Raw genomic sequence first — 12,568 nt, forward strand, 5'->3', positions numbered from 1 at the left:
TGGTGTGATATTTTTATGCTATGTTGATGAATTGAATACATACTGTAGGACCACAATGGAAACAAGTCCCCAGGACTTTTTTGTGTCATCCTTTTATCCCAAATGTCTGACTGTACCTCGTGCTGTACATTTCTGTCTAATAAAGTATCCAATCAATCAATCAGTCCAGAGTCCCCCATGGGTCTATACTAGTAGCTAGGCACACTCCCTTTTTCACTCTACACCAAATCTATTTGTTGAAAACAGTCAATCTGCAAGCTCACAATATGATACATTGTGAGCTTGTAGATCTGCTATTTCCACTTAATGTTTGCCCCATACAACAGAAAGGAAATTCCCTGTCATGGCCACAACTAGTGAGTGTGATCTGTGAGGAGCAGAGCGTCATCATGTCAGACTGGCCTCCACTGACCCAAGTTGATGGATACAAAAAGAGTGGGAACCTCCATGTTAAATTGGCTAGGTCTTCCAAAATGTAAAAAGAATTAAGAATTTGGAAAATTGTCTCTCAAGTAATGTAAAGTATACATGATTTGAACATGCACAGTGCACCATTATCAGTCTTAAATTTAACCTTCAAATTATTTGTGCATGCCCCAAATTTGTAGCAATTGTAGAAATATTAGGCTTTGATTGTCGAATGTTCGAGCATGTTCTAATCATGTATTTCATATTTTTTATCAATTTTTTATATACATATGTGGGAATCTAGGTGACTGGTGCACCCACTGCACCTGACCTGGTCATATGACCAGGAAGTATAAAAGCCAGCTCCTCCCAGTATAGAGCCATTTGTCTCTGCTGTAGGCAGCATGGTTCATGCAGGGAGAAGGAGAACACATGGTAGGCCAAAAACTGAACCTTGTAGATCTGCTACTTTGTGCGACTTCATGCTTATGTTTAGCTTATTGTTTGAGCACATGTTACTACTGGCTTTTGTTTGTTTGGTTGCCTATTTTCTGTTGAGCACATGGAGGCTTCCCAGGCTCTTTAGCACTTTAATTTAGCCAACATCATTGTGTTTTATTATCTTATTTTAATGCATTTATTTATTATTTCAGTTTTACAAATGAAGTGACCTCCTGGTGGTGTCTGTTCTGTTCTGTCTTCCCTACCTGGAGACACGGGTAAAGCAGTATACATTTTATGCATTGCCTCTTTGTGGATTTTAATGTATTTTAGTTTGTAACATCACTGTCTTTTATACAGCTGTTCTGGTGTTGAGGTTGCCCCCCTCGCCTTGGCCTTGCATTGTGTGCACAGTTACTGCAACACAAAGTAGGTTTTAAGCTGTTTTGTTCTTTTAATGATTTGAATATAATGTTTTATAGTGTGATACTAGGGCTGGCAACTAATGCGTTTTGTTTGTCTCCTTAAAGGGACCACACCGGCCACTGTTTTCCACTGCTAATTTACTCTTTTTGTTTTGTTTATTTGAGCCATCTAGCCAAGGTACACTGTAGGCATAGGTTTTAACATTTTAATACTAAATACCTTGCCTTAAGGACCTTAATTGTTGTGCTAGTTTGTAATAGACAACAGTGATGTGTTTTGTCATTTCATGGTAATAAAGTTGTTATATTTTTCCACAAACTGCCTCTAGTAAAGTAATTGTTCCTGTTTAAGGGAAGTTGAACAGTGTAAGGTTTAGGGGTTCCTCCTGCCCCCTCCACAAGCGGGAGGTGGCGTAGTCAGGAATATTACAGTAGTACTACTCAGTTACTACACATATATATATATATATATATATATATATATATATATATATATATATATATATATATATATATATATATATATATATATATATATATATATATATATATATATATATATATATATATATATATATATATATATATATATATATATATATATATATATAATTTTACATTTTGGAAAATATAGTCAATTTCCCATCGAGGTGCCCACTCTTCCGGTTACCAAGTTGATTCAACAGCTGCAGTGGGCGCATATGTTGTACCTCCAGCAGGTACAACATATGATGGCACATCACCACACCATGCAATGCATGTGCAAAGAATGGGGTTAGCCATTAGCCAACATGTCCTGGGCTTTTTTGAACAAATCTCACTTTGATCAATGAAAACGTCCTTTGTGGCAATCAGCCAGTATAGTCAGTAATACAGTACACGGCCGGTTCAATAAATTCACATGGGGGATTTTCTAGGAATCGAATACTGGCATCTTCACACACACGTACACAAATTACACTTCAAACTTTTCAAACTTCTCATCTGTCCTTCCTGGTCAGCAGTAAATTCAGGGTCCTTGCCACACCCTTCCCAACAATCCTTAGCATGCAGATTTTTAAGCCTGAAGAGAGAGAGAGGAAGGGAACAGGTCTTCATGTGACCCTGTAGTGTAGATGGTATGTGCCAGTCTGCTCAACTCAGAGTGCCTGTGCAAAATGGAAGGAGAGACGTGTAGAGCAGTGGTTCTCACATGTTTTCATGTTAAAGCCTCACTATGTAACTTTTTTTTAATGAATAAAATGTAATTTAGTCCAATCTGTATGGTAGAGTATGTTAATACAATATAACTCATACAATTGGGGTGCTTGTATTTTGTCTCCCTGCTCTTCTATTGAGACATTTAGATCGTGTCAAAGGTCATGTCTCTAGACACAGGATCTGACATGAATTTTGACCTGATGGTCAAGATTCAATTTATCCCCAGAGCAAGCAGACCGGCTCTGTTAGTTAATACGTGTTTGGCTACGGATCCCAATCTGAAAATATTTTGTGCCAGGGACCCTGTTTCAAAAATATGTTTCACATGATTTCTTTAAAATAACAAATCTACAAGCTGACTCGCCATGCGTTGTCAGCTTGTAGATCTGCTATTTTCAAATAGCCAATGTACAACATATAGGGTTAAAGTGGTTAAACTAATTTTAATGCTATATTAACAATATTTGTTGAGGACCCCCTGGAACCCCCTCAAGGACCCCTGGGGATCCCCGGACCCCACTCTGCACCACTGGCGTAGAAAAGTAAGCCACGATTAGAGAAGAGGACAGCAAAGACGATGTCCCTTGCATCGCTGTATCTCACATTGGACCGTTCTGAGTTCTTGACAGCACATGTACCATTGGTTGACCACTTTTACACCGGCTTCCCTATTTTGGGCTTGTCATTATAGGCGAAAATATCGATCTACAAAAGCTCGGCTCTTTTGCTATTCGTCCAACGGCAAAGTATATAGGGCTTAAGTTACTTGGAATGAAGGGTTTCGACTAAAATGCTGCACATGTAAGACAGAGAGAGAAGAGTTCTCCAGAATCAACAGTGAGTGGAAATGGTCCAAAATAATCAAAGCCAGAGTTGAACTGGCAGACGTCCGATGCTGCATATTCACGACACTGCAGCGTGTCAGTCAACTCTAAAAGTCAAACACAATATTAAAACCATGGCTACAAGCCAGCAGGAACACATGCACACAAAATGGCTGCAAGCCAGAGACATACATAATGATGAATCTGTCTTTGTTGTATAAGCCCTGCAATTAAGTGTTCCTGTAAATCCAGTCTTTGTAATATTCTGCACAATTCTATACGTCTTATGTGGTTGTGTGTTATGTAAGCACCTACTGTGAGAAATCATCTCCAAATAAACAAATAAACTATCTATACAGTATGCTTGCCCCCCCCCCCTTTACATGCACACACACACACACACACACACACACACACACACACACACACACACACACACACACACACACACACACACACACACACACAAATAACCTAAATGCAATGTACTTAGCAAGTCTGCAATCTCTGGAGTTAATTTGAGAACATAATACAGTTCCAAGACTTCCCAAATGAGATGCAGCTGAAGTAGGTTTTCAGGCCAAGAGCTACAACTCACCAGTCTACAGTGGGGGAGTACATATATATAGTTTACTATATATAGTTTAATGTAGATAGATGTATATGGTTTGGCACAAACTAATCATGAGCAATTGTGCATAAACCCACTGGACTTCACCTGTGTAGGCAGGAGTCTCTTGTAGAATATGTGCTTCAGATTCCCGCCTCACAGCACACCTACAGAGATGTGGGTGTATTTACTGCACTGATGTGGCTGATCAGCTTTCATCACAAACTGATGTGTGCCTGCAGTGTTTGGCTACAACATGATGTGTAGGTGGGGTAAGTTGAGAACTTACCCCACATACAATGGTGGGAGGTGAGAAGGAACGAGTCTTTTATCTGATGCTGTCAACACGTTTTAAGCCCGATTTATACTTAGTCGTACGACAGTGGATCGACAGTGGATCGTTCATGAACCCATGAAAAACATGTAACCAGTGGTGGACAGAAACTAAGTACATTTACTTTACTTATGTACATTTCTGGAGTATCTGTTTTTTTGTTTTTGCAAGCTGATGACTTTCACTCCGCTACATTTCAAATAGAAATATTGTACTTTTGACTCCACTTCAGAGTCTACGAGACTCTTGGGATCCAAATGTACAAAAATATATTATGAATTAACCACTTATAAGCCCTATTTCAAATCCTATATTAAAATTGGCTTACGGGAGGACCGGCCGGCGGGCCACGTCGTCACGCTCATGTCACTATGACTCCATAACCATAAGGAGTTCCCAATTCAGCTACGCCCTAACATGGAGTGTGTTGTCTAACCTCTACGTGTCGTCATGGCATCAGGCACAAACAAATCAGTCGGCTCCATATATGGGCACAAAAGGGAGAATGCCCATGCAAGGGCATATACTGATGACATCAGGGAGGGATCTCCATGTATGGGCCTAAAAGGGCCCAAGGACCGACGGATACAGAGATCTCCATATACAGTATGGGTATCGGTCAGATAGGAGGTGCAACTTAGGTGTGAGGGCTTTTCAGCGGCCCGAACCTCTAGTATAGTGAAAATAGCCAATCTACAAGCTCACAACGATTTATGATCATTTTGAAAATTTGGAATATGTGTGTATTTACTTTGTCCACCACTGCATGTACTGTAACACACAGCTGGCAGAATCCCAGTGCAATGCACCTGTCAAAAATACATCCAATCAGATCCTTACTGCAAACACCAAGCATGCAATGCTGCAACACTCTGCGTACACCGCAGGTGATCATAATAACAAGGTGATAAATGACTGATTGAAACCCTAGCTGGCGGCATAGAACTCTATCTCCCCAAATGATCAGGTAAAACTAGCTTCCTTTAACGAGGGCCATTATTTCCTGGTAACACAAACCGACCGTGGACTCATTTGCTTTAGTTAGGAAAACAACACGTCTGACCCTCTGTTAATGTAATCAAAACCTCATACAGTAGGTTGTTTCATGACATTTAATTCACAAGGGACTGAGGACAGAGGGTGTTGTTTGTTTTCTTTGTTAAATGTGGGTCTATGAAGCCATTTGAGACCGTAGGCTTAACTGTGATTAAGGAGCTGCACAAATAAACTTGACATGATTTAATATCACTTACTTTGACTATTGCTTTGATGACCTACAATATCGTGATATGAGACTACATATTGTCTGGGATTTTGGATACTATAATTTCATAATATCGTCACAAGACAAGTGTTTTCTTCATTTTAATCACTTAATACTCATTTTATACTTTGTAAAAAATCAAAAGTAGCTGATCTACAAGCTCACAACACATCCTGTACAGCTTGTAGATCGTTTCTTTTGTTTTGTTGCTATTTTAGAAGTTGTTATTTAAAAAGGGTAAGTGATATTTTTTGGTTAAAACAAAAACCTTTTTGTTAATAGTAATCATTGCTGTAGTGTTCAGTAACAGGGGTCTCCACATCTCTCCAGCTCTTTAATAAACAGAAAATACATTTTCAGGCAGGTTGCCAATTTCAGCCAATCAGGAGAAAGTACCCATTTATCAGCTTTGATGTTATAGTTCCAATTTTTGTTTTACTCACTCCTTTGTCTCATCGTTTTCAATTTCACTTGTTTATCTTATATCCTGTATAAGTTCTCTCTCCTGATAGGATAAATTTGGTATCCTAACCTTAAAATGCAGTTTCTGTTCAAAGAGCTGGATAGACAGGGAGACACAGACCCCAGTTACTGAACAAACACTCTAAACATAAAAAGGGGGATATTTTACCCATGACCCATAAAAATGTATCCACGACCCCAAAACACTGGGTCCCGACCCAGTGTTTGGGAAACACTGGTGTAATCCACTTGTGGTCCATATGGTGGTGAGAGTAACATTGACAGCTCTCAGCTGCTGTGACTGAGATTATGTGAGGTCATGAAGTCTTTGATACAGTCTGTCACAGTCTGTTTGAACTAGTAACTACTAAGTAGGACTGGGTGATATGGACAAAATCCTATATCACAATATCTTTGTAATATGACGATAATAACGTAAAAGGTATAGTTAAGTGATGTTCTTTTGTAAAATGAAGTGTTAAATAGCTCCATATTCTGATTATAGTTATTGATATAGCAATGACTTTTAGTCAATGAATTTTGTCCTACTTGGTAGTTACTAGTTGAAACAGACCGTGACAGACTGTATCAAAGACTTCATGACCTCACATAATCTCAGTCACAGCAGCTGAGTACCTGAGGAGCCCAGAGCACTGAGAGCTGTAGTCTGCTACTCTCACCCACCATATGGAGCACAAGTGGATTACACCAGTGTTTCCCAAACACTGGTGGTTTAGGGGTCGTGGATCAATGTTTATGGGTCATGGGTAAAATATCCCCCTTTTTGTGTTTCCTAAAAAAAATAGGCCTATTGTAATTATAAAAAATATTTTACAATTATTTATTTATTTATTTTTATCAGAAATTTCAAAAACAAAAGAAGAATTTCAGAAAAAAATCTAAAGAATCAAAAAATAAAATCTATTTATAAAACTTTCAATAAATAGTTAAATTCACTATTTGAAATATGGTTTAAGTGGTTAATCCATAATGTATTTTTGTACGTTTGGGTCACGGTGAGATACCGAATTTCTGTCTGGGTTGAAAAGTTTGGGAACCACTGGATTTACCCTACTTAAGCTGTTTAGAAAGCTAAGAACCACTGGTTTAGAGGAACACACTTGTGTTGCCGAAAAATTGTGTGCCCTCAGACTGTGTGCCCTCAGTGCCCTTGAGCAAGGCACTGAACTCCCAACTGCTCCAGTGGAGCTGCTCAGTGGCCAACAGTATAAGGACTGTGGTTGTACTGGGCTTGTGTCTGTGTGATTGTGCAGGGCGTTGCTGAAGAAGAGCACTCATGCTCAGCATACCTACCCTGGGTAAATAAAATAATAAAAATAAAACAGAAATCTGTTTCCTTACCATAGGTAATAATGACTATTTATGTTGTTTTGCACTATGGCAAAGAGTCAAATTCCAAGAGAGATTCCTTGTGTTATTGTATTTGTACATTTGCACTGCCTTCAGAAAAATGAAGAATATTTCATTTCGTATTTTTCTATTCTATTAACAAAAAATATATTTTAAAACACAATCCCAAAATTATGAGAAGCCAATGAGTTAATTAAGCCCCTGAAGATTTTGATAATAATTAATAGGATAGGTCTATTATCACAGCCTATAAAGAACATCATGATTAGAATTGGTCCAATTAAATTAAGCAAAGATTAATGGGCATTGGGCAATTTGCTAATGGAATATGGAAATGAATAATTATTGGTAGCTACCGTGGCATAGGTTATAAATCAACAATATAGCCTAACTGACACCCTTGCCTTGCCTACATTCTGCATGAGTTGCCGCACTGTGCATATAAATGCCATAAAGGCTGCACAGTTTTGTACAGTTGTCTTTCCTGAGCAAAAAAAACAAAAACAAAACCTCCGTAGCAACAGCTGATACCCTAGCAACCTGGAACGCTTTCTCTCTGCACTGAAACTCAGGAACGAATATTACACGCAAATGGCACACGATCAACAATAACAACACATCCAATTCTCCATAAGTGCTACAACAAACTGATCCCTTCATAAAACACGAGCTATATTTAACCTTTAGAAAAAAAAACGGGAGCCTTACTAATTGTACAGGAGAGGGGCGGGTCGCAGAAAACAAAGGAATCTGCTTCACTGAACCTGACCGTCAGCTTACCTGGAAAAATAGCATCGAACCCCCTGTGCATGAAGATCCGATTCCCTCTGCAGTGTCTAGTGTAGATTCTGTGTCAATACCAGGCTCCTGTACTGAGTGATGTAGGCTAAATAAATACGCGACAAAGTGATAACAAACAGATGGTCGTATATAGGCTTCTTGCCTTGGCTGCAGAGCTGCTGCTGTCTGCTGCCATCCACATTATCGCTGTCACCTTGCTGCCTACGTCAGTGGTTCTCAACCTGTGGGTAGGGACCCCCAGGGGGGGGGGCAACATTGGCCAAATTGTCAAATAATATAAGAAAGAGGTGAAAATAGCTGATCTACAAGCTTGCAGATGGGCTATTTTCACAATATATATCTGTGGAACCGAGTCAAGCTAAATTGAATGCCCCAATTCCTACATTCATGCTTGTCGGGGTGGGGGGGGCAGTAACAGTTCAAATAATATGATTATTTTGGGGGGTCACGGCCTGAAAAGGTTGAGAACACTGGCTTACGTCACCACGCCAGGCATTATTCTGTATTCTGTATTCATGATTCAGGTGACCAACTACCACCAAGTCAATACATGTATGGATTAAGAGTAGCTGGATTTAGAACCGTAAACGTCTTGGATTTTTCAACAAAATAACATTTACGATCCATTAGCAAAACTGTGTCAAACAAGCATCTATCAACAGCTGTAGAAAGAGGTTTGACCTGAAGGAATGGATTACATTACAGGATAGCTGTGTGTGTGTGTGTGTGTGTGTGTGTGTGTGTGTGTGTGTGTGTGTGTGTGTGTGTGTGTGTGTGTGTGTGTGTGTGTGTGTGTGTGTGTGTGTGTGCGTGCGCGCGCGTGCGTGCGTGCGTGCGTGCGTGCGTGCGTGCGTGCGTGCGTGCGTGCGTGCGTGGGTGCGCACGTGTGTGTGAGTGACACATATTATTACAATAGAGATTGATTTCTATCATCATGGGTAATCTACTATCTTTCTACTCTCCTGGGTAATTTATGTTTCACTTACAGTATTCATGTCTTTTCATATCAGCCTTCATAGATAAACACACACGTTCACTATTGTACACTCAGCCACACTAGTTGGAACATAGCCTACTCATTTAAACTGCCCCCGTACTGCAGCCTGTATAGTCAGGACATTTAGGTGGGAAGATCATTCCTCATGGACAGATAAAATTCTTTGTGGCATCCTGTTTTTGTTTTCATTGTCGTCTCAGCTTTCTTTTAGACAATCCAATTCATTCCAGGCGTGTGTGTGTGTGTGTGTGTGTGTGTGTGTGTGTGTGTGTGTGTGTGTGTGTGTGTGTGTGTGTGTGTGTGTGTGTGTGTGTGTGTGTGTGTGTGTGTGTGTGTGTGTGTGTGTGTGTGTGTATAAGAGAGAGAGAGAGAGAGAGAGAGAGAGAGAGAGAGAGGGGGGGGGTGGAATACAACCACCATAAGGACTACCTATCAACGCTCTTTACGACCAGCTTAGTGAATCAGACCCATTGTGTGTATCCCTGCACTGTTTACACCAAATGACCTCGGTACATAGAAATACTGTACATATGAAGAGAGCAACTACCTTCAATTACATTTGAATAAATTGCTGCTATTTGTCGCAAAGGTTTTATATCAAGTGAATGCAAAGCATTGAAATACTGCATTTTTCCCAAAAGTTTATACCAAGATAACCTTGGATGTATAACTATTTCTACAGAAAATGCAAAATTTGTATAGTTTCGTAAGATAGCCTTCCCTCTAAGTTGCAATGTAACACAGCTCTGTTTACACTTTTATTTATTCCCATTTATATTTAGTATTTAAATGTACAAAGATTGTTTTGTTTTGATTGTCTTGTTCCACTTTTGCTTTGGCAATGGAAACGCATGTTTCCTCATGCCAATAAAGCTCCTTTGAATTGAGAGAGAGAGAGAGAGAGAGAGAGAGAGAGAGAGAGAGAGAGAGAGAGAGAGAGAGAGAGAGAGAGAGACACACACACACACACGCACGCACGCACGCACGCACACGCACACACACACACAGAGGAACAGAGCATGAGGGAAATACGGCACAGAAATACAGTAATACAGTATAGAGTCAGACAGACTCATGGAGGTAGAGAGACAGGCAGCAAGAAAAAGCAAGAGGGAAGAGAAAGATATCGGGTAGCAGACACAAGACAGTGTTAATTTACCTCCAACGAGAGTAGAAATGGTGCCCAAATGGATCTTTACAAGTCCATTTGATTCTATTTTATACACTCTTCGGAGTTTAATCAACACTGAGGACTTTACTGTGTAGAGAGAGAGACGGAAAGACAAACAGAATGAACAGGCGTTCTGGGGGGCAGCCCACAGCCCACTCTTCCTGCCATTGTTTCATCCTTGAGACCATCATGGGGCCTTCTTAGACCACGCCCCCCCCCTACACTCACTGCTGCTCAGTTTCCATGGAGACAGAGAATATGCTTGCAGATGATTGCATCTCCTCTCCTGCTGAAAGGCATTCACAGAGACAATACCCTAATACCGGGCTTTCTGTCACCGAGAGAAGAAAGTCACACATTTCTTCTTTTATGTGGGCACCACATGTGTTTGCCAAGTACAAGAATGTATCTTGTACTAATGGACCTAATTGGACCTGAATGCAAACAAGCTCTCAAGCTTTGTTGTGTTTTATCCCTTGGACATATTTGTACAATATGCTAATATCATGCATCTTGTCAGTAAAGATGTAAGTCAGTGTCAGTCAGTCAGTCAGTCAGTCAGTCAGTCAATCAATCAATCAATCAATCAATCAATCAAATCAAAATCAAAATCAATCAAAGCATAAAGGTTAGTTGACATTTTTGCCACATTAAATGCAGATGTGACAGAGATTTAACCAAATACATTGATATAATCAAAAATAATCAAATAGAATGATCAGCTGACTATTGTGCATTTATGTAAGGTACTCCTGTCCATCTATACTACCACTTGGGTATACGCAGATTATGCACATGCTCAAGCATCTACTGTATGTGTGGGGGCACATACAGTAAAGGGTCTCCCTTTTGTGTTTTTTTTCTTTGTCCATTTGCTTTTGTATGTATATGTGCGGTTAGTGTGCATGTGAGCAAATGCACAAGTGTGCATACTCTGTGCTGTGTCCAGGTGTGGTCTGTGGTCACACGTGTGCGTGCATTCATGCATGCATGCATGCATTCACGCATGCATGACCCATAACAAGCCTTAGAAATGACTGATTGAAACCTTATCTAGAGTGAGGAACCCTATCTCTCCTAATGACCGTGGTAAAATTATAGCTTCCTTTAACACAATCATTATTTCCTCTCCTCAACCAGCTTACAGATACATGCTCCTGTTGATGGAACTGGCTCCGGCACAAGTAATGGGGCTTGATTTGCATCAAACACGGTCTGCTTTGCTCAGGTATACTGCACTGGCTCACGTGCTGACGTGCTGTAAGCTGCATTGCTTAAGTTCCTTAAGGCACTGCACTGCTTTAGTAGGCTATGGGAAGAAGGTCAGACATCTGCTGTCTTTACACCCTCTAGTCTATCCCATTTCACACTGGCACGTGCAGCATGCCCTGCTTCTATCCAGGAGAGAGCTCTATAGTGTGGAGTCCCTTGACTCTTCTTTGAAGTAGATACACGGTATATTCACAGTAGCGTTTTTGCTCCTATATGAATGTAATGTTTTTCCATCTGAACAACACTTATAGACATGGTAAACATAATTTTTCACACATAAGTAAATAAAGCAGGTTATTATTTCTTTTAAACAGCATTTTGGATAGGAAAACTTGACAACAACACTGACAACAAATCATTCTGTCTGCCCAAAAATTGTTACAATTTATTATTACAGATTTTCTTCTAATAAAGACCGTTGTCGTGAAACAAACAAAGTGTTTATTTTTGCTATGGTATACCATAGACAAGTTAATTTAAAAAAATGGTTTGACTTGAGTGATCCGATTACATAAATTCTGTGACAAAGGCCACTATTCAGGCAGGGCTGAAATCACGTGCCGCTATATTTAACCCACACTCACTTACACCTCTTCTTCATAACAATGTATCCTGCTTTGGGATTAACCCTGATTTGAGTAGGCCAACAAAGCAGTGCCGCAAGGGCGAGAGGTCAAGAGCACAAGGTCTGATGACATGAGCTATGGGGATAAAATGAGGACTTAAACATTGCATCATTTCCTCCGTACATTTATTTAGAGTTTTCATCATCAAAATTAGAGAACATATTGAAATTAAAAAGGAAATTAATGTCAATGTTTAGAATTTCATGTTCACTGTGCAGGTATAGGTAATGTTGCTGCTAATGTGATTGAGGGAGTAGATTGAAGATAATGTGTATGATATATAATCTAACATGCTCTTTAGAACATTTAGTGAGAATGTTCTGTTGTCCTGAGCTGAATAATACCACACGTTTAATGTCATG

Source organism: Gymnoscopelus microlampas (assembly GCF_963454915.1).
Source record: "Gymnoscopelus microlampas genome assembly, chromosome: 7".
NCBI lineage: Eukaryota > Metazoa > Chordata > Actinopteri > Myctophiformes > Myctophidae > Gymnoscopelus > Gymnoscopelus microlampas.